The sequence below is a fragment of the Pseudochaenichthys georgianus genome, chromosome 18 (genome assembly GCF_902827115.2).
Source record: "Pseudochaenichthys georgianus chromosome 18, fPseGeo1.2, whole genome shotgun sequence".
NCBI classification, from domain to species: Eukaryota; Metazoa; Chordata; class Actinopteri; order Perciformes; family Channichthyidae; genus Pseudochaenichthys; species Pseudochaenichthys georgianus.
Genome location: NC_047520.1, coordinates 3,598,479 through 3,621,926, shown reverse-complemented (window position 1 = coordinate 3,621,926; position 23,448 = coordinate 3,598,479). Strand labels below are relative to the sequence as shown.

Below are 23,448 nucleotides of genomic sequence, written 5' to 3'. Positions count from 1 at the left end.
GATGAGCAGCATTCCAGCATCGCCGAAAAAGATAGACAGCATCCGCGCGGAGACGGCAGCGGACGAGCAGCTCCAAGAAGTGATCAGGTACATACAAGCGGGGTGGCCTGAACACCTAGCACACATAAACACCTGTGTTAGGGAGTACTTTCCCGTTAGGAACGAACTGTCTATGCATGATGGGGTAGTGACCAGAGAGGGAGTAGAATAGTGATACCAGGGAGATTGAGGTCAGAGATACTAGAACGCATACATGAGGGCCATCAAGGTCTTAACAAGTGCAGAGACAGGGCCAACACTTCGGTGTGGTGGCCTGGCATAGCCACACAGATCACACACAAAGTCGAGAACTGCATGTACTGTCGTGAGCAGAGGAGAGCACAGAACAGAGAGCCTCTCCTGTCAACACCTCTCCCAGACGGGCCGTGGAAGAGAATTGGCATAGATTTATGTGAACATGAGAGAGAGAGTTACCTAGTCATAGCTGACTACTACTCTAGATACCTGGAGATACTCCACATGCCTACCACGACTAGTGCACATGTGATCTTGAAGCTGAGAGCCACGTTTGCCCGGCACGGAATACCGGAGCAGGTTGTCAGTGACAACGGACCGCAGTTCAGCAGCGATGTCTTCAGAGGCTTTGCCTGTGACATGGACTTTACGCACACAACCTCTAGTCCCCACAACCCACAAGGAAACGGTTATGCTGAACGTGCAGTCCAAACGGCAAAGGGGATTCTGAGACAAAAGGACCCCCTACTTGCTTTAATGGTTTACCGTTCTTCTCCACACAGCAGTACGGGTGTCAGTCCGGCAGAGCTCCTAATGGGCAGGAAAATCAGGACGACGCTGCCCACTCTGGCCAAGAACCTGCAACCAAAGTGGCCGAGCAGACATCACATCAGAGCTCGAGATGCTGCGGAGAAGAGCAAACAGGCCTTCTACTATAACAAGCGCCATGGCGTGAGAGAGCTCACACCACTGCAGCGAGGAGACCATGTTCTCACCAGACTGGACAACCAAAAGACCTGGTCCACACCTGCAGTAGTGGCAGGTGAGAGTGTTACACAGAGGTCTTATCTCATCGAGACGGAGCAGGGTGCTCTGTACAGACGTAACCGTCGACATCTCCAAGCGGTGCCCGTAGCGGGGCCTCCAGCGAACGACGACACAAATCCCAGGAATAACACACCAGACATTCAGATGAGCCCAGAACATGGCTCGCCTGGTCCAACAAGGAACACTGATGGACTGATCCAAACCAGGTCTGGTAGACCTGTTAGACCTGTCCAGAGACTTGACCTGTGAGGGGACAGTTCAATAACAAAAAAAAAAGGGTGTTGATATTGTAAAAAAAAAAAGAGAAAAAAAGGAGAGATGTCATAGTTATTGATGTGTTGATATTGTTAAAGAAAGATATCTAAGTTATTGATATGTGTTATATTGTTAAAAGGGAAAAAGGGAGATGTCATAGTTGTTAACTGACTACAAGGGGAGTTGTCATATATACGTTACGGCATGTTTACGACAGTTACAGTAAGTGGGGGTGGCGAGAGAACCACCGGAGGCAGCAATAAAGAGTCCTGTTAATAACCAACTGTTCCGTTGTCTGTTAATATCCAAGATATTACACTGTTGACCTGTGTGTCTTTTGCCGGGCTCCGGTGATTGGCAAATCTGGGTGATCCCTTCTGATGTGATTTAGCATGTTTGGAGTGTGTTTCCATTAGCATACCGCACCGCTGTCTAACAACGCCGATCCACCACTCGCACACTCCATCGTTGTTGTAGTCCACAGGGAACCCGAAATGTTCCCACACAGCTGATTTAAAAGAAGCAGGTGGGTTCTAGCTCCTGTGTGTTATCTGAACTCACCATACTAACTTTTCTTCTTCTTCTATTTAGTTCGTTTTGTTGTTGTTTCTTCTTGTTTTCATTTGTTGTTTAAGGGCGGCCGGCAAACAGCTTTTAGGCGCAATACCGCCCCCTGGATTATAAATATGTAGTGATGGATGCCCTGAAGGACATACTTTTTTCCCACTCGTAAAAAAAAGGCGTATTCGCCGTGTGTGACTGCATGTGCCGAACCGTGACGTCCGAACCGTGACGGTACGGGACGAATACGGATACCGTTACACCCCTAAAAGCCGGTAAATTCCTCATGTATGTCGGCCTTATGATGTTCATGGCACTTCTAAAACTGCCAAAAGTAAGAGACTACTGGAGGAAGGGATCACATCTAAGTGTTCTCTTTCCTGCTTCTGTCATGACAAGAGACAGGTTCATGGCAATCAGCAGAGCTGTACACCTGAGCGACCCAGACCATGATTTGGCAAATGACCGGAAAAAGGACACCCCAGAGTACGATCCACTCCATCGCCTAAAACCACTTCAAGCCACCATAAAAGAGGCATGCAAGGCAATGTGGCAGCCTAGGAAAGACATTTCAATTGATGAACGGATGGTGGCCACAAAAGCCAAAATTGGACTGAGGCAGTACATGAAAGCCAAGCCAACTAAGTGGGGTGTGAAGCTTTTGTGTTAGCAGACTCCAGCAATGGGTATACCATAGATTTTTCCATCTATACTGAAAAGAGCCGCTTCATTTCAGGGCAGGGTCTCTCTTATGATGTTGTCAGCGGCCTAATGGATAATTCCTACTTGGGGAGAGGTTACCATCTTTTTGTAGACAATTTCTACACCAGCCCAAAACTTTTTACTGACCTATTTGCAAGGGGTTTATGGCATGTGTCTTGTGGCTCACAGAAATTGCTTCAGCAAGTCGCATAGCAGCCGCACGTAAAACATTTCGATTGACTGAATCAAGTCTGATTGTAATTTAATGTAAATAATTAAAAAAATGTTGATACATTTCCTTTCCTCTTTGTATATTTTTCTAATATTTTGTTTATAGTTTGAAGATAATTTGCACTTTGTATCTCCAGCACCTGGAATTTGTTTCACTGTTTGTGTTTGTATTGAAATGTTCAAATGATAATATATTTCTCTGAAACAAGTTATTTTCTGTTGCAATGTCATCTGTTATGGTTTAATTTGTTACTCTTAACCTTTTTTTGACAGAAGAAACATGATCAGTCGTTTAAATATGGAAATACAATTCGTTTTAATTATTCCATATTATCCTAGGCATTTTTCAGTGAAAAACGCCTAGGATAATATGGAATAAATAGCTGTAACTTACTCAGGGAACATAATATGCAGATTACATTTTATTTGAAAGCCTAAAACATCTAAATGCAGCTTTGTAAATAATAAAAAAGAAAATTCCTATGTTCCTGTCGGAGTAAACAGTAAAAACAAACACAACATTTGTACTGGCGTTTTTGAAAAACTGGTAAATTCAGCCATTATCACACAAAGTTAAGGTAACATTTGGACTTTAAATTAACCAGACTTGAACTAGAGGTCTCCTGAATCAAATGAGGTAAGGCACTTGATGCTGGCGGCTAGAAAAGGTTAGAACAGGTTAGGAGAAACAAATAAATACAGGAGAGTCAGGCAGGCAAAAATTCCGTCTAGGTCTTTAAGGGTTAATGAATGTCTGACATAACTAAATCAAACAAGTCAGTGACATAGATATCGTCATAATGCACCTGTCACATGAATCAAGAGTGCAGAGACAATGAGTGAGAGACAGAAGAGACACCTACATAGAGCGGTGCAGGAATGAGCCTTTACTCTGAAATGAATCGGCTTGTCCGCACTTTCGGGAAGTAAATTCATTTTAGAATCAGTTCTTGGTTATATACAGAAATAAGCGATGTGGTCACAAGATGTAACGTCTTGTTTTAAATACGTGAGTAGATACCCAACAGTTGAATGTTTGAAGCTTTGAAGGTTAGTATCAATTAAGTAAATGAGACGACCAAACGCCATCAAGCAAAACATTAGCCGCCCTTAGCTTAGCGGTGGTGACATGAAGTCATGTGATCGTCATGTAGTTCCTTATTCTAGCTTTTTACTTCTGAAGATCGCATTAATTATTTTGTTAATATGTGGAGATTATCCTGCTGAGAAAAACGTGCAAATATGATAAATGTGTCGGCCACAGATCTTATGTTCTTCACGTTGCTTTTGTTGGGGAACACTTGCAATGCTAACTTCCGTCATCACTCTATTTGCTTTATCTTGGCCTCACATTGTGTCTAAATAAAGCTACCACAAAGCTATGTATGAAAATGTGTTAAGTCATTGCAGTTGTGTTTCAGGTTGTGGTCCTCAGATATTGTAAGCAAACTGCTGGACAACTATTATAACTTAAACTAAGGCTAAAGCCAAGCCTGCATTCTTGCTCCAAACATATAAAAGAGATGTGTGGTCTTAAAGCCAGGGTTGCACATGGTACGCATGCGCGGCAACAATCTGAAATGCGTACCGTCACTTGTGTCACAAAGCGCATTTGCGTACCGACGTACTTGTGAAGCTTTCCAGAAGGCGGTTAGATCACCGGACGACAGAGTCGGTCTCCGTGTGCGCAGACAGGGCTGCTGTTAACGTCGGTCTGTACAACGGAACTGTGCCAAAACTACGCCAACCGGCTGCGGAGGGAGACTCCCCCCTTCACTGGAGAACTGCGCTAAAACAGCTGATCACAACGTTCACACTCCGTGGTCTGAAGTACTCTACTAGCACCCCCCTGTTGACTTTCCTGAAGTACTCCACTAGCACCCCCTCCGCCCGTTGACTTTCCTGAAGTACTCCACTAGCACCCCCCCGTTGACTTTCCTGAAGTACTCCACTAGCACCCCCTGTCGACTTTCCTGAAGTACTCCACTTGCACCCCCTGTCGACTTTCCTGAAGTTCTCCACTAGCACCCCCCTGTCGACTTTCCTGAAGTACTCCACTAGCACCCCCCTGTCGACTTTCCTGAAGTACTCCACTAGCACCCCCCTGTCGACTTTCCTGAAGTACTCCACTTGCACCCCCCTGTCGACTTTCCTGAAGTACTCCACTTGCACCCCCCTGTCGACCTTCCTGAAGTTCTCCACTAGCACCCCCCTGTCGACTTTCCTGAAGTACTCCACTAGCACCCCCCTGTCGACTTTCCTGAAGTACTCCACTAGCACCCCCCTGTCGACTTTCCTGAAGTACTCCACTAGCACCCCCCTGTCGACTTTCCTGAAGTACTCCACTAGCACCCCCCTGTCGACTTTCCTGAAGTACTCCACTTTCTGTCCTCCATCGCTCCCACTCGGCATGATTTGAATATTTTACAGCGTGTCCTCTTGCATTACGGTGTGAAGCTCTTCTGCGTGTGAGTGGGTGTGTGGGTGGCCACATGGTGTGTGTGTGGAGAAAGTCATCGAGAGACTCCACAGGCAGCCCTCCACTCTCAAAACCTTACACAACAAAAACATACGTCTTCCCCTCATACACGTTCTTCTTCTGCCAGCTTCCAATATAAAAAAAACGAGGAGTGGAGAGGAGGGGAGGGATCTTCGGCCATTTTAATTGCAAAGCTTTTAGCCTCTTTCTCTGTCGCTAGCGGCTTGTTAGCATGTCATCACGGAGTCAGACGGAGTGTGATAGACACATATTATAAGTCCCTCTCTAATCGTACAACAAATCTGGGGACCATGTCATCCTGAACTTGAGCTTAAATACATAGAATTATCTCTCAAAGCTTCTCAATATATCACAACGCATGTGTTTCCCTCAGCCTGAAAGTAGAGCTGAGCTGTAGAGGGTTTGAGGAGAGCACATGTTGGTTCGTGGGCGTGTTGATGTGTCGTCAAATGTTGTCCCTAACTTAAAAAGCCCAAAGCCGTCGCATCTCCGGCAATCAGAAGCCGCCGCGGAGTGATTGTCGTGGCTATGGGAGCTGCTAACACTTGATTGCCCCGATCTAAGCAACACTTCATTAGGAGCAGAAATGTTTTAAAATCAGAGCATGCAACACGGCCAGCCGCTGTCAGGATGAATGAGTAATGTTCCCCTTCGCCTCAATGAAGGCGTGCAGTCTGGGCGAAGCCGTATTAGGGGAAGATGGATGGTGTTTGGTGGCAACGCCGCAAATATTGACTTGCTCTGTTCTCTTTGCTTAGACATTCAAACCATGACGAAGTGTATGACAACAAGGCTGGACAGGCAGGGAGACACTCAAAAAGTGGTAAATTGCTTGATTGGAAACATCTTAAAAATGAAGAAGTGATAGAACCTGTTCCGGCACTGCGGATATCGTCATAGCAACAATAAATATGAAGATGTGTTGCCTGAACTATTCCCGGACTCGCATCAAAGGAACCAAACTGCTCCGGGTGAGCTACACTTCGTCTCTCAACATTTGACATCTCAAAATAAAGTACATTATTATTATTATTATTATTATTATTATTATTATTATTATTCCTTCCTTCGACTGGGCACTGGAGAGGAAACTGTCAGTAACGCTTATATCGCTGCAGAGAAATACACCTGTCACAAAGTGTCTGTCAGCACCAGGTGGAAGCCTCTTGGTGAGGTGATAGACCTGTCATGTTAGTATATACCACCAAGGATAGAGATGTGTCAGCTCCACGGACAGCGTCTGAGGGACTGCCATAATATCCACAGTTGTTTGACTCGTCCCCGTCTCTTCTACATCAACATGTGTCCCCTCTTCTTCATGTCTCTTCTACATCAACATGTGTCCCCTCTTCTTCATGTCTCTTCTACATCAACATGTGTCCCCTCTTCTTCATGTCTCTTCTACATCAACATGTGTCCCCTCTTCTTCATGTCTCTTCTACATCACCATGTGTCCCCTCTTCTTCATGTCTCTTCTACATCACCATGTGTCCCCTCTCTTCATGTCTCTTCTACATCAACATGTGTCCTCTCTTCTTCATGTCTCTTCTATATCAACATGTGTCCCCTCTTCTTCATGTCTCTTCTACATCAACATGTGTCCCCTCTTCTTCATGTCTCTTCTACATCAACATGTGTCCCCTCTTCTTCACGTCTCTTCTACATCAACATGTGTCCCCTCTTCTTCATGTCTCTTATACATCAACATGTGTCCTCTCTTCTTCATGTCTCTTATATATCAACATGTGTCCCCCTCTTCATGTCTCTTCTACATCAACATGTGTCCCCTCTTCTTCATGTCTCTTCCACATCAACATGTGTCCCCTCTTCTTCATGTCTCTTCCACATCAACATGTGTCCCCTCTTCTTCATGTCTCTTCTTCATCAACATGTGTCCCCTCTTCTTCATGTCTCTTCCACATCAACATGTGTCCCCTCTTCTCAATGTCTCCTCTACATCAACATGTGCCCCCCTCTTCATGTCTCTTCTACATCAACATGTGTCTCCTCTTCTTCATGTCTCTTCTACATCAACATGTGTCCCCTCTTCTTCATGTCTCTTCTACATCAACAGTGTCCCCTCTTCTTCATGTCTCTTCTACATCAACATGTGTCCCCTCTTCTCCATGTCTCCTCTACATCAACATGTGTCCCCTCTTCTTCATGTCTCTCTACATCAACATGTGTCCCCTCTTCTTCATGTCTCTTCTACATCAACATGTGTCCCCTCTTCTTCATGTCTCTTCTACATCAACATGTGTCCCCTCTTCTTCATGTCTCTTCTACATCAACATGTGTCCCCTCTTCCTCATGTCTCTTCTACATCAACATGTGTCCCTCTTCTTCATGTCTCTTCTACATCAACATGTGTCCCCTCTTCTTCATGTCTCTTCTACATCAACATGTGTCCCCTCTTCTTCATGTCTCTTCTACATCAACATGTGTCCCCTCTTCTTCATGTCTCTTCTACATCAACATGTGTCCCTTCTTCTTCATGTCTCTTCTACATCAACATGTGTCCCCTCTTCTTCATGTCTCTTCTACATCAACATGTGTCCCCTCTTCTTCATGTCTCTTCTACATCAACATGTGTCCCCTCTTCTCCATGTCTCTTCTACATCAACATGTGTCCCCTCTTCTTCATGTCTCTTCTTCATCAGCATGTGTCCCCTTTCTTCATGTCTCTTCTACATCAACATGTGTCCCCTCTTCTTCATGTCTCTTCTACATCAGCATGTGTCCCCTCTTCTCCATGTCTCTTCTACATCAACATGTGTCCCCTCTTCTTCATGTCTCTTCTACATCAGCATGTGTCCCCTCTTCTCCATGTCTCTTCTACATCAACATGTGTCCCCTCTTCTTCATGTCTCTTCTACATCAGCATGTGTCCCCTCTTCTCCATGTCTCTTCTACATCAGCATGTGTCCCCTCCTCCATGTCTCTTCTACATCAACATGTGTCCCCTCTTCTCCATGTCTCTTCTACATCAACATGTGTCCCCTCTTCTCCATGTCTCTTCTACATCAACATGTGTCCCCTCTTCTCCATGTCTCTTCTACATCAACATGTGTCCCCTCTTCGTCATGTCTCTTCTACATCAACATGTGTCCCCTCTTCTTCATGTCTCTTCTACATCAACATGTGTCCCCTCTTCTTCATGTCTCTTCTACATCAACATGTGTCCCCTCTTCTCCATGTCTCTTCTACATCAACATGTGTCCCCTCTTCTTCATGTCTCTTCTACATCAACATGTGTCCCCTCTTCTTCATGTCTCTTCTACATCAACAGTGTCCCCTCTTCTCCATGTCTCTTCTACATCAACATGTGTCCCCTCTTCTTCATGTCTCTTCTACATCAACATGTGTCCCCTCTTCTTCATGTCTCTCTACATCAACATGTGTCCCCTCTTCTCCATGTCTCTTCTACATCAACATGTGTCCCCTCTTTCATGTCTCTTCTACATCAACATGTGTCCCCTCTTCTTCATGTCTCTTCTACATCAACATGTGTCCCCTCTTCTTCATGTCTCTTCTACATCAACATGTGTCCCCTCTTCTCCATGTCTCTTCTACATCAACATGTGTCCCCTCTTCTTCATGTCTCTTCTACATCAACATGTGTCCCCTCTTCTTCATGTCTCTTCTACATCAACATGTGTCCCCTCTTCTCCATGTCTCTTCTACATCAACATGTGTCCCCTCTTCTCCATGTCTCTTCTACATCAACATGTGTCCCCCTTCTCCATGTCTCTTCTACATCAACATGTGTCCCCTCTTCTACATGTCTCTTCTACATCAACATGTGTCCCCTCTGTGGAAAGAGACTCTGAAAGCTTCAGGAACAAAGATTCTCTCTCTTTTTGATCCATTTCTATAAAAACCTGTCTGAAAATGAGCTGATCAGATTTTGGACACTTTATGATGTCATCACGATGTGTTGTCTTGTGTAGCCATTAGCCAATCAGCAACCAAGGTAACCCCCCCCCCCCCTTATCACCTGAATCTCCTCTAGAGCACCATTGAGTTCTTTGTAACCAAATCTCTCTCAGAGGGGCGTGGGGAGGGGCTCCTTATTTTCATCTACAGTAACAGACGGAGAATCAGCACTTTGGAAACAGGGCTGAAACAGAGAGGATTATGGGTAATGCTGCAATGATCTGTTTGGTGTTTCAGCCAATCAGAGACCTGTAATGTATTGATGAAAAACACTATAATAGGAGACCTTTAACCCTTAAAGACCGAGCGAGCCACCCGCGGCTTCAAAGGGGTAGCGTTCTAAAATGCTTAATTACTTTTTAACCGCTAATCCTATCCATCTGATTTAAAGAGTGAGGTAAAGCGGCGATTCTAGGCTTTTCACTGGTATCACTCATGGGTATCAATATGTCCTTCCGGGATTCAGAGGCTCCGACGTGATCTGGGCAACGTCATCACATTGTAGAGCCTTGATCCGTCAGGGAGACCCACGCGGCCCCTCCGTCTGAGCCAAACAGCAAAGGTTTTAGACTAAGTCCCCTCCCCTACCATCCTCTCGACCAATCAACATAGGTTGCTGTGTATGTTTTTGGTGGCGGGAGATAAACAAACGGAGACGAGAGAGTAATACAAAAGAAGAGTAATTTTGCCAGCGTAAGAGAAATAAATACAACACGAGATATCTAGATACAGTCACACACATACACACACATACACATACACATACACACACCCCAAGACAAATTCAAACCAACATGTCAAAACGGCGTTACACTACGGAAGAAGCCATAGCATTTATTTTGTCTGGCGGACCGCTTAGCGATGCAGCAGTGGATTCCTCCGATTCTGAAGCTGACAGCTGGCGTGATGAAGAGGAGTATGATCACGGGATTGATCCCTTCGAAGATAGAAAGTGAGTAACTTTGCTTATATCTTATTGTTTGTGTTGCATTTATCGGTTGTTATTTCTGTATAACGCAGAAAATAATTCGTCCTAAGAGTTTTTATAATGGATGGCCATTTGCCGTAATTGTGTCATAAAGTGAAGTCCTGAGCTCAAGATTCACTATCAATAGAGGCTACTATTTATTTCGGTAAAAAAACGTCAAGCAATACCTTTCAGTTATTGCCTCATTCCGCGTTCCCTCTTTGGTTGTTTGTTATAAGGTCTAATGTTATTATATTCATTGCATTATAATTCAGTTACTGATTCCATCAACTAGTAATGTTAGCAGAGGGATAAAGTGTGAATCAAATCAAAAGTTGAGACTGTGTTTAGAAAATAGATAGGATGACACTGGAGAAATAAAAGCAATAAAATAAATTCAGACATTTATATCTGTATATTTTCCTCCCTTTTATTTTAGTCCAGAGGCTGAGAGAGGGGATGCACAAGCCACTGCCCCCATCAGTAGGCCTCCTTCAAACCGAGAGGGAAAAGAATGTGGCCAGGAGGGTGCAGCATCCAGAAAAAAGGCCAAACCAATGCCAGCCCCCCGGACAGTGAAAGGGAGAGGAGAGGAGGAAAAGGGAAAAAAACATCTCTGACCCCAGAAGTTTGGAACGGACCTGAGGTGCCAGATACTGCCCAACAACTACCACACTTTTGCCCGAAAAGAGCCCCTGGAGTCCAAGGTTTTGTTGGTGTGGAGTATACTCCTGCACAAATATTTATAACCAAGCTGTAAATATCATCTGCAAGAACACAAACAAAAATGCTGAAAAGGAGCAGGCTAAGGGGAAAAAGTTTGTTTGGGAAGAGCTAAAGCCGGTAGTGGTGTAGTGTGTAACGGTTCACAGAAGTCACGGTTCGGTTCGTACCTCGGTTTGGGGGCTCACGGTTCGGTACAACAAGAAAAAGCAAAAAAAAAGTCCCAAATGCATAATTCTAGGTTTGTTGTTATTTATGTTTGAACAGTAGAGCAAGTTTCAGTCTCAAAATAAGGAACTCTGACATTTTGAATAATTAACTTTATTAAACAGTTAAAAACAAACCACAAACACTCAGATAGCCATATTATCTATAATGGCTGATGTCAAACTAAAAGGTTTCATCAAGCTGTAAAAGAAAAAATAATGTCTTACATCATAAATAATAAGAAAGTGTTTCAAGAGCGCAAAGTCGTTGAAAAACATATGCCAAAAGCTTCCGTTATTTATTTGGTCTCTCGGCTCTCATGTCTATTGGCTTCTTAAAAACAGCGGGGGATCAGCTGTTTGTCATAGTGTTGTTAACTGACTACAGGGGAGTTGTCATATATACGTTACGGCATGTTTACGACAGTTACAGTAAGTGGGGGTGGCGAGAGAGAACCACCGGAGGCAGCAATAAAGAGTCCTGTTTTAAATAACCAACTGTTCCGTTGTCTGTTAATATCCAAGATATTACATGGTGTCAGAAGTGGTCGAGGATGGCAAAGTTTCAACCACCAGAGAGTTTTTGTTTCGAGAAACCCGCCGAATGGTCAGACTGGAAGAAGAAACGGTTTACACGGTACAGGACAGCTACTAAGTTGGACAAAGAAGAAGGTCCAGTTCAAGTAAGCACGCTGGGTATGCGCTCGGGAAGGAAGCAGAGAACATTCTCAGCTCTTTTACCTACGGGGAAGAGGAAAATGAGTCGCAGTATGATGTTCTACTGGCGAAATTTGACGCATATTTCATCCCGAGACGCAACGTTATACATGAACGGGCATGTTTCAACCAGAGAGTGCAGCGCGCGGGAGAGCGCGCAGAGACATTCATCCGCGCACTATATGAGCTGTCGGAACATTGCAACTTCGGAACGGCTCGTGAGGAAAACATAAGAGACAGAATCGTGGTGGGAATTCTAGACAAGGATCTGTCTCAGAGGCTACAGCTGATCCCTAACCTCACTCTGGAGATGACGGTACAAGAGGCGCGTCAATCAGAAGAGGTAAAAGCTCAAGTTAACCAGCAGGGAGAGCGGGCTTACGTCGTGCAGGAAGTAGCACAACGGCATAGCAGAGGTGCAACACAGAAGTGGCGGCATCCACAGAGAGAGAGGCGCCAAGAGAGAGAGAGTGAGAATGACCACAGGAAGTGCTGGCGGTGCGGCAAAATGCCACACAGCCAGCAGGATGACTGCCCAGCAAGGAGGTCTACTTGCAATAATTGTGGGAAAAGTGGACACTGGGAAAGGGTGTGCAAGAGCAAGCAGGTGAGAGAAGTGACTGAGGGTGAGGGATCAGAAGATGGACAGTATTATTATCTGGGCTCAGTTAATAGCATGCCTCACAATGATAATGAATGGACAGTCACATTAGAGATTGGCAGTTCACCTGTAGAATTTAAAATAGATACTGGAGCCGATTGTAGTATCATAAGCGAAACTGTGTACAAAGCACTGGAGCCAAAAAGGGTTCTACAGAGGCCAAAGAAGGTGCTGAGTGGTCCCGGGGGTGGATTGAACTGTTTAGGGCAGTTTATAACTCAGACCAGCTACAAGGGGAAAACATACACATGCAGGCTCTATGTCATGAGAGGGCAGAGTGTGAATAACCTACTCAGCAGGCCAGTAGCTGTAGCTATGGGGTTAGTAAAGCGAGTGGGCGAGGTCAACACCAGTGAACAGGAGTTTGGCCTACTGAAAACACAGCCTGTGAAGATAGCTCTAAAGGACAATAACCAGCCCTATGCAGTATGCACAGCACGCCGGGTCCCCATACCGCGCCTGGGTGCAGTGAAAGAGGAGTTGGAGAGGAGTTGGAGAGGATGGAAGCCAACGACATCATTGAAGCCGTGACTGACCCAACAGAGTGGTGCGCACCCATGGTGCCAGTCCAGAAAAAGTCTGGGAAAACACGCATCTGTGTGGACTTAAAGAAGCTTAATAAGGCTGTCAAAAGGGAGAGATTCATCTTGCCGACATCAGAGGGGATGATAGCTCAGCTCAGCGGCTCCACCGTCTTCTCGTCACTTGACGCAGCGTCAGGGTTCTGGCAGATCCCACTGGACAAAGACAGCCAGAGGTTGACCACCTTCATCACGCCGTACGGAAGGTACTGTTTTAAACGTCTTCCCTTTGGGATAAGCAGCGCACCTGAGATATTTCAGAGGAAGATGGTAGAGATGCTGGAAGGGCTGGATGGCGTTGCCGTCTACATGGACGACATCATCATCCATGGCAGCAACACCAGCGAACATGATGAGCGGCTGCAGAAGGTTCTGGATCGGCTGGAGTCTGCTGGCCTGAAGCTGAACAATGAGAAGTGTGTGCTGAGAAAGGAGGAGCTGCACTTCCTGGGTCAGGTGATCAACAAAGATGGTGTACGACCCGACCCGGCCAAAGTGTCTGCAGTCAGAAAACTTGAACCACCAGAAAACGTGCAGGAACTAAAGAGAGCCCTCGGCATGATCAACTACCTGGGGAAATATATTCCAGACCTCGCCACAGTGGGCCAGCCACTATATGCACTGTTAAAAGCAGACTCAGTGTGGATGTGGGGTCCGGCGCAACAAACAGCCTTTGAGCGAGTTAAAGAACTCCTCACAACGTCACCTACCCTGGTGTGCTATGATGTTACCAGGAGCACAGTGGTCTCAGCAGACGCAAGCAGTTATGGGATAGGCGGTGTCCTGCTGCAGCTCCATGGCGAGGACTGGAGACCGGTAGCATACTGCTCAAGGCGACTGAGTGACGCTGAAACCAGGTACGCTCAGATAGAGAAGGAGTGCCTGGCGAGCGTGTGGGCGTGTGAGAGGTTTCAGATGTATCCTACGGCCTGCCAGCATTCAAACTGATTACGGATCACAAACCCCTCATCCCACTGATGAACTCCAGGGATCTCGACAATGTGCCACTCCGCTGCCAGCGACTCCTCATGCGGTTGATGAGGTTCAACCCGGAGGCTGAGTATGCGCCGAGGAAAACCCTGGTGGTGGCAGACACGCTGTCCAGGAGCCCACAGGAAGACAAGGAGCTCAGTAGAGACACAGACGTGGAGTGTTACGTAGCAGCTGTGATGAGCAGCATTCCAGCATCGCCGAAAAAGATAGACGGCATCCGCGCGGAGACGGCAGCGGACGAGCAGCTCCAAGAAGTGATCAGGTACATACAAGCGGGGTGGCCTGAACACCTAGCACACATAAACACCTGTGTTAGGGAGTACTTTCCCGTTAGGAACGAACTGTCTATGCATGATGGGGTAGTGACCAGAGGGAGTAGAATAGTGATACCAGGGAGATTGAGGTCAGAGATACTAGAACGCATACATGAGGGCCATCAAGGTCAGAGTGCAGAGACAGGGCCAACACTTCGGTGTGGTGGCCTGGCATAGCCACACAGATCACACACAAGTCGAGAACTGCATGTACTGTCGTGAGCAGAGGAGAGCACAGAACAGAGAGCCTCTCCTGTCAACACCTCTCCCAGACGGGCCGTGGAAGAGAATTGGCATAGATGTATGTGAACATGAGAGAGAGAGTTACCTAGTCATAGCTGACTACTACTCTAGATACCTGGAGATACTCCACATGCCTACCACGACTAGTGCACATGTGATCTTGAAGCTGAGAGCCACGTTTGCCCGGCACGGAATACCGGAGCAGGTTGTCAGTGACAACGGACCGCAGTTCAGCAGCGATGTCTTCAGAGGCTTTGCCTGTGACATGGACTTTACGCACACAACCTCTAGTCCCCACAACCCACAAGGAAACGGTTATGCTGAACGTGCAGTCCAAACGGCAAAGGGGATTCTGAGACAAAAGGACCCCCTACTTGCTTTAATGGTTTACCGTTCTTCTCCACACAGCAGTACGGGTGTCAGTCCGGCAGAGCTCCTAATGGGCAGGAAAATCAGGACGACGCTGCCCACTCTGGCCAAGAACCTGCAACCAAAGTGGCCGAGCAGACATCACATCAGAGCTCGAGATGCTGCGGAGAAGAGCAAACAGGCCTTCTACTATAACAAGCGCCATGGCGTGAGAGAGCTCACACCACTGCAGCGAGGAGACCATGTTCTCACCAGACTGGACAACCAAAAGACCTGGTCCACACCTGCAGTAGTGGCAGGTGAGAGTGTTACACAGAGGTCTTATCTCATCGAGACGGAGCAGGGTGCTCTGTACAGACGTAACCGTCGACATCTCCAAGCGGTGCCCGTCGCGGGGCCTCCAGCGAACGACGACACAAATCCCAGGAATAACACACCAGACATTCAGATGAGCCCAGAACATGGCTCGCCTGGTCCAACAAGGAACACTGATGGACTGATCCAAACCAGGTCTGGTAGACCTGTTAGACCTGTCCAGAGACTTGACCTGTGAGGGGACAGTTCAATAACAAAAAAAAAAAGGGTGTTGATATTGTAAAAAAAAAAAGAGAAAAAAAGGAGAGATGTCATAGTTATTGATGTGTTGATATTGTTAAAGAAAGATATCTAAGTTATTGATATGTGTTATATTGTTAAAAGGGAAAAAGGGAGATGTCATAGTGTTGTTAACTGACTACAAGGGGAGTTGTCATATATACGTTACGGCATGTTTACGACAGTTACAGTAAGTGGGGGTGGCGAGAGAACCACCGGAGGCAGCAATAAAGAGTCCTGTTAAATAACCAACTGTTCCGTTGTCTGTTAATATCCAAGATATTACACTGTTGACCTGCTGTTGTCTTTTGCCGGGCTCCGGTGATTGGCAAATCTGGGTGATCCCTTCTGATGTGATTTAGCATGTTTGGAGTGTGTTTCCATTAGCATACCGCACCGCTGTCTAACAACGCCGATCCACCACTCGCACACTCCATCGTTGTTGTAGTCCACAGGGAACCCGAAATGTTCCCACACAGCTGATTTAAAAGAAGCAGGTGGGTTCTAGCTCCTGTGTGTTATCTGAACTCACCATACTAACTTTTCTTCTTCTTCTATTTAGTTCGTTTTGTTGTTGTTTCTTCTTGTTTTTCATTTGTTGTTTAAGGGCGGCCGGCAAACAGCTTTTAGGCGCAATACCGCCCCCTGGATTATAAATAGTGTAGTGGATGCTGCCCTGAAGGACATACTTTTTTCCCACTCGTAAAAAAAAGGCGTATTCGCCGTGTGACTGCATGTGCCGAACCGTGACGTCCGAACCGTGACGGTACGGGACGAATACGGATACCGTTACACCCCTAAAAGCCGGTAAAATTCCTCATGTATGTCGGCCTTATGATGTTCATGGCACTTCTAAAACTGCCAAAAGTAAGAGACTACTGGAGGAAGGGATCACATCTAAGTGTTCTCTTTCCTGCTTCTGTCATGACAAGAGACAGGTTCATGGCAATCAGCAGAGCTGTACACCTGAGCGACCCAGACCATGATTTGGCAAATGACCGGAAAAAGGACACCCCAGAGTACGATCCACTCCATCGCCTAAAACCACTTCAAGCCACCATAAAAGAGGCATGCAAGGCAATGTGGCAGCCTAGGAAAGACATTTCAATTGATGAACGGATGGTGGCCACAAAAGCCAAAATTGGACTGAGGCAGTACATGAAAGCCAAGCCAACTAAGTGGGGTGTGAAGCTGTTTGTGTTAGCAGACTCCAGCAATGGGTATACCATAGATTTTTCCATCTATACTGAAAAGAGCCGCTTCATTTCAGGGCAGGGTCTCTCTTATGATGTTGTCAGCGGCCTAATGGATAATTCCTACTTGGGGAGAGGTTACCATCTTTTTGTAGACAATTTCTACACCAGCCCAAAACTTTTTACTGACCTATTTGCAAGGGGTTTTATGGCATGTGTCTTGTGGCTCACAGAAATTGCTTCAGCAAGTCGCATAGCAGCCGCACGTAAAACATTTCGATTGACTGAATCAAGTCTGATTGTAATTTAATGTAAATAATTAAAAAAATGTTGATACATTTCCTTTCCTCTTTGTATATTTTTCTAATATTTTGTTTATAGTTTGAAGATAATTTGCACTTTGTATCTCCAGCACCTGGAATTTGTTTCACTGTTTGTGTTTGTATTGAAATGTTCAAATGATAATATATTTCTCTGAAACAAGTTATTTCTGTTGCAATGTCATCTGTTATGGTTTAATTTGTTACTCTTAACCTTTTTTTGACAGAAGAAACATGATCAGTCGTTTAAATATGGAAATACAATTCGTTTTAATTATTCCATATTATCCTAGGCATTTTTCAGTGAAAAACGCCTAGGATAATATGGAATAAATAGCTGTAACTTACTCAGGGAACATAATATGCAGATTACATTTTATTTGAAAGCCTAAAACATCTAAATGCAGCTTTGTAAATAATAAAAAAGAAAATTCCTATGTTCCTGTCGGAGTAAACAGTAAAAACAAACACAACATTTGTACTGGCGTTTTTGAAAAACTGGTAAATTCAGCCATTATCACACAAAGTTAAGGTAACATTTGGACTTTAAATTAACCAGACTTGAACTAGAGGTTCTCCTGAATCAAATGAGGTAAGGCACTTGATGCTGGCGGCTAGAAAAGGTTAGAACAGGTTAGGAGAAACAAATAAATACAGGAGAGTCAGGCAGGCAAAAATTCCGTCTAGGTCTTTAAGGGTTAATGAATGTCTGACATAACTAAATCAAACAAGTCAGTGACATAGATATCGTCATAATGCACCTGTCACCATGAATCAAGAGTGCAGAGACAATGAGTGAGAGACAGAAGAGACACCTACATAGAGCGGTGCAGGAATGAGCCTTTACTCTGAAATGAATCGGCTTGTCCGCACTTTCGGGAAGTAAATTCATTTTAGAATCAGTTCTTGGTTATATACAGAAATAAGCGATGTGGTCACAAGATGTAACGTCTTGTTTTAAATACGTGAGTAGATACCCAACAGTTGAATGTTTGAAGCTTTGAAGGTTAGTATCAATTAAGTAAATGAGACGACCAAACGCCATCAAGCAAAACATTAGCCGCCCTTAGCTTAGCGGTGGTGACATGAAGTCATGTGATCGTCATGTAGTTCCTTATTCTAGCTTTTTACTTCTGAAGATCGCATTAATTATTTTGTTAATATGTGGAGATTATCCTGCTGAGAAAAACGTGCAAATATGATAAATGTGTGTCGGCCACAGATCTTATGTTCTTCACGTTGCTTTTTGTTGAGGGAACACTTGCAATGCTAACTTCCGTCATCACTCTATTTGCTTTATCTTGGCCTCACATTGTGTCTAAATAAAGCTACCACAAAGCTATGTATGAAAATGTGTTAAGTCATTGCAGTTGTGTTTCAGGTTGTGGTCCTCAGATATTGTAAGCAAACTGCTGGACAACTATTATAACTTAAACTAAGGCTAAAGCCAAGCCTGCATTCTTGCTCCAAACATATATAAAAGAGATGTGTGGTCTTAAAGCCAGGGTTGCACATGGTACGCATGCGCGGCAACAATCTGAAATGCGTACCGTCACTTGTGTCACAAAGCGCATTTGCGTACCGACGTACTTGTGAAGCTTTTCCAGAAGGCGGTTAGATCACCGGACGACAGAGTCGGTCTCCGTGTGCGCAGACAGGGCTGCTGTTAACGTCGGTCTGTACAACGGAACTGTGCCAAAACTACGCCAACCGGCTGCGGAGGGAGACTCCCCCCTTCACTGGAGAACTGCGCTAAAACAGCTGATCACAACGTTCACACTCCGTGGTCATGAAGTACTCTACTAGCACCCCCCTGTCGACTTTCCTGAAGTACTCCACTAGCACCCCCCTGTCGACTTTCCTGAAGTACTCCACTAGCACCCCCCTGTCGACTTTCCTGAAGTACTCCACTTGCACCCCCCTGTCGACTTTCCTGAAGTACTCCACTTGCACCCCCCTGTCGACTTTCCTGAAGTTCTCCACTAGCACCCCCCTGTCGACTTTCCTGAAGTACTCCACTAGCACCCCCCTGTCGACTTTCCTGAAGTACTCCACTAGCACCCCCCTGTCGACTTTCCTGAAGTACTCCACTTGCACCCCCCTGTCGACTTTCCTGAAGTACTCCACTAGCACCCCCCTGTCGACTTTCCTGAAGTACTCCACTAGCACCCCCCTGTCGACTTTCCTGAAGTACTCCACTAGCACCCCCCTGTCGACTTTCCTGAAGTACTCCACTTGCACCCCCCTGTCGACTTTCCTGAAGTACTCCACTAGCACCCCCCTGTCGACTTTCCTGAAGTACTCCACTTGCACCCCCCTGTCGACTTTCCTGAAGTACTCCACTTGCACCCCCCTGTCGACTTTCCTGAAGTACTCCACTTGCAGCCCCCTGCCGACTTTCCTGAGCTCATCCGAGTACCTCACTGAGAAAGTTAGAATAGCCCAGTCATAACCTCTGTATTAAATACTGCCCCTAAAACGAGTATACACACTTTATAGAAAATAAAGTGCTCTGCAACATAATTAAACGTCTTAATGACTGTGAAGCTTTGGCACAGATTAAGTTACAGCCCAGGCAGGACAAATGTAACTTCATTGATCAAAATGGAAAAGTTACCACACACAAAACAAAAGAAAAGGTCTTGTTACCTGGCGACATGGACGTGAAGTGGCAACAACCAAGGGCCGATGCTTTGATAGAGATAATATCAGGTGAAATGCAGCGAACCCTGTTCCTCTGCGTCTACTAAATATAGTAAGTTAAGTTAAAAAAAAAACGTCAGAAAGAAGGTCATTTTGAACACAACGAAACATACTCCACATATTAAGACGGCTATTCGAGGGAACAGATATAACAAGCACTCTGGAGTGTTCCCTATCCACTTCAACGATGTGTTGAGGAAAGGAATTGATCGTTGTTTCCCAAGTCTTCCTCTTAACCTTTCCTGTTGTTTCGCAGCTGATTCCAGTTGAAGTGGTCCTCCAACCCCCGGAGGACGGGATCTCATCACTGTAAGTAGCAACATGACATTAATAATATATGTTAGAAAGAAAACAGCCTTGCATGGAGCTTGATTGTAGATATAACTGTTAATATGAAATAAGGACCATATCCATTATAGAGGACACTGATATCATGAATTTGGTATTCCTGGAAAATGTGTGTGTAAAAGTAGGGATACATGTCAGAGTAGAGGCACAACATACAAATATGAAAACCTGAACATGATGATAATATTAAGGCCTATCTATCGCTTCATTAAAGTGCTATTGGTGGCAGCATTAACAGAGTTTGAAATCGACGCAGGTTCTGGTCCAGGCTCTCGTCACCTCACGCCTAGACTACTGCAACTCCCTCCTGGCTGGTCTCCCTGCATGTGCCATCCGACCTCTGCAGCTCATCCAGAATGCAGCGGCTCGTCTGGTCTTCAACCTTCCTAAATGTTCCCACACCACGCCGCTCCTCCGCTCCCTCCACTGGCTTCCGGTAACTGCTAGAATCCACTTCAAGACACTGGTACTTGCGTACCATGCTGCGAATGGATCTGGCCCTTCCTACATCCAGGACATGGTTAAACCGTACACCCCAGCACGTGCACTCCGCTCTGCATCAGCCAAACGGCTCGCTGCACCCTCGCTGCGAGGGGGACCCAAGTTCCCATCAGCAAAAACACGTGGGTTTGCTATCCTGGCTCCAAAATGGTGGAATGAGCTCCCATTGAAATCAGGACAGCAGAAAGCTTACACACCTTCCAGACTGAAAACTCATCTCTTTCGACTCCACTTCGAGCGATAGAATGACTAACAAAGAACTGCTAACAGAGCACTTATATACTAATAAAGGACTGGCTCATCTAAAGCCAGTTGAGCAGCACTTGAAACGATTGGCTCTTTGAAACCTGATGTTCTTATATGATTCTGTTTTCCTCAAGGTTGTGTCTTCCTGGTCGAATGTACTTATTGTAAGTCGCTTTGGATAAAAGCGTCAGCTAAATGCAATGTAATGTAATGTAATGTAATATTCAGCTTTACACGGGTCCATTATTTCCCTGTAAATGCATTGTAGTTTTCTTAGGAGGAATGCATTAAGTCATCTGCTGCTGAATGGCTGTACATAAGATTACTGTCCTCTGAGACGGCTGCTTCGTTGGGTTACGCTTATAAGCTGTTGTTTATTTCTAGAGGCGAGACAGGACGTGTGTGAACGCGCCATTTAGGATTATAATTGCACAGCCAAATAAACACGTTATGTAAAAAGAGAGATTTGAGGTCTTTTTACGGATGGATGCTTATGTGCCACGGTCTAGTATCAAACAGGTTACGCGTTGTTTCAAGTTCAGCTACTTCTGTTCTATTGTGTTGAAAGTAAATAAACAGCTTAAAGACACAATGAAATAAACAAAACGCTCACACATACACAGAGGTAATCTGTGTCTGTCCCTTGGGGAAGTTTACTGACTCGTAGTCTTTCTTTATCAGATGGATTCACACTGCATTATTGCCCTCCAGTCAAACACACACACACACACACACACACACACACACACACACACACACACACACACACACACACACACACACACACACACACACACACACACACACACACACACACACACACACACACACACACACACACACACACACACACACACACACACACACACACACACACACACACACACACTGCCCCGTCAGCTACAGTGAAGACGTAATTTAAGTTAGGAGCTCCGCTGCACAGACACAACAAATTGATTCTGGCTTTAGGATCAAAGATATAGTGAATAACACTCACGGTGTGTGTGTGTGTGTGTGTGTGTGTGTGTGTGTGTGTGTGTGTGTGTGTGTGTGTGTGTGTGTGTGTGTGTGTGTGTGTGTGTGTCGAACATAAACACATGCACAGAAACGTTAGGAGAAGTTATCCGACCTTCACGCTCTGCAGGGAGAGGAGGGAGGGAGATAAGGAGAGAGTTGAAAGAAGAGGAAAGGAAAGCTCCTCTCGTCGTGAGGGCTACGCACTAATTAACTGGAGAGACATGACCTTTCTCTCCTCCTCCCTGAGTGTGTGTGTGTGTGTGTGTGTGTGTGAATCAATACAAGAGCACAGTCATCACAGCCAGATGCAGCCATTACTTCATGTCTCATCACCGCGTGAGAGTTAGAGTACGGGGAGAATTCCCAGAATGCCGTTTTAAAACATTAACGCTACACCAAGATATTGTCTGAAGTGTGTGTGTGTGTGTGTGTGTGTGTATGCGTGGTCCAATTAAAGGCGTTACACCTTGGGAGCAAGGACATTTTCTTCCAGTCGGACCACTTAAGAGCGCAATTTGAACAATGCTGAAAGTAGGTTTTGGGGGTGGATTGAAAAAGCCTTAGAGGTAGAGTAATGCTTGAGTGTGGAGTGACGCAGGTTTATAGATATTACTCGTACTGAATAGGGCACCTTTCTCGGAAACACATGGATGAGGTACGTTTCAAAACATGATTTAAAAAGTTGTTTTTAAGTAGCTGTAAAAGAATAGTAAAAAAGTGACTACCTGTTAACGTTTTGTTGACTTGTACTTCAAAGCAAGACGTATGAATACATTTTAGTGTACCGCTTTCTAACCTTATATACACTATGTCATGTGATGGTCCTCAAACGTACTGGCATTCAAGTGTGTGTGTGTGTGTGTGTGTGTGTGTGTGTGTGTGTGTGTGTGTGTGTGTGTGTGTGTGTGTGTGTGTCTGTTTTTGAGTGTCAGACACACCAAATGTCAGCGAGTTGGCCCTGGGAACATGCAGTCAACTTCACTTATCAAATATCAGCAGACGCTGCTCTGCTAACTAGTGTGTGTGTGTGTGTGTGTGTGTGTGTGTGTGTGTGTGTGTGTGTGTGTGTGTGTGTGTGTGTGTGTTGGGCAACCCACTTGAATAGATACCACTGATGCAGTAGGAAATGGAGAGGAGACAGAGGGGAGACAGAAGAAGGACGAGGGGAAATCAAGCGTCCGCTGGAGGGGGATCATTAGGAAATGAGAGGGGGAGTGTATTGTGCATAGTGTGTGTGTGGTTGTGTGTGTTAGTGTGTGTGTGCGTGACCTTATGTGGGAGTTTAATGCCCGGCTGGTGCTGAGTGAACATCATGTCTCAGGAGAAGGGTTGTGTGTATTCGTCTGAGAGCACGAGTGTGTGTGTGTGTGTGTGTGTGTGTGTGTGTGTGTGTGTGTGTGTGTGTGTGTGTGTGTGTGTGTGTGTGTGTGTGTGTGTGTTTTGAGACAGTTTAAAAAGCTTATTCTACAACTAAACCTAATGTTACCCCAACAGGAGAAACGGTG

At 45.4% G+C, this 23,448-nt stretch overlaps 1 protein-coding gene across 1 annotated transcript in view; it reads right to left on the bottom strand.

The window, feature by feature from the left end:
• htr2cl1 (5-hydroxytryptamine (serotonin) receptor 2C, G protein-coupled-like 1) overlaps window positions 1-23,448 on the bottom strand; it is a 201,288-nt gene that overhangs the window by 101,771 nt on the left and 76,069 nt on the right. The window lies entirely within an intron of this gene.